Source organism: Neophocaena asiaeorientalis, unplaced genomic scaffold (assembly GCF_003031525.2).
Source record: "Neophocaena asiaeorientalis asiaeorientalis breed wild unplaced genomic scaffold, Neophocaena_asiaeorientalis_V1.1 scaffold218, whole genome shotgun sequence".
NCBI lineage: Eukaryota > Metazoa > Chordata > Mammalia > Artiodactyla > Phocoenidae > Neophocaena > Neophocaena asiaeorientalis.
In genome coordinates this window covers 5,989,828-5,990,510 of record NW_020172818.1, presented here as the reverse complement: position 1 = coordinate 5,990,510, position 683 = coordinate 5,989,828, and positions in this window count along the sequence as shown.

Genomic DNA, 683 nt, shown 5'->3' with positions numbered 1-683 from the left:
TATATATATATATATACACACACACACACGTATATGTATTACTCAGCCATTAAAAAAGAATCTTGCCACTTGAGACAACATGGATGGATCTAGAGGATACTAAGTAAAATAAGTCAGACAGAGAAAGACAAATATGACATGATTTTACTTATATGTGGAATCTAAAAAACAAAACAAAAAGTCTCATAGATACAGAAAACAAACCAGTGGTTGCAAGAAGGGAGGAGGGTAGGGGAAATAGGTGAAGGAGATTAAGAGGTCCTGTTATATAAGTCATGGGGATGTAATATACAGCATAAGGAATATGGTCAATAATACAGTAATAACTTTATATAAGTTGAGATGGTTACCAGACTTACCACAGTGATCATTTCATAATGTATGCAAGTGTCAGGTCATTACACAGTACACTTAAAACTAACATAATATTGTACATCAACTATATTTCAATGAAAAATAAATTTAGAAGAAATTTTAAAGCATTAACTATCCTTAATAATGGAACAGCAGTAATATTTAAAAATTAAATGCAGGGCTTCCCTGGTGGTACAGTGTTTGAGAGTCCGCCTGTTGATGCAGGGGACACGGGTTCGTGCCCCGGTCCGGGAAGATCCCACATGCCGCGGCGCGGCTGGGCCCGTGAGCCATGGCCGCGGAGCCTGCGCGTCCGGAGCCTGTGCTCC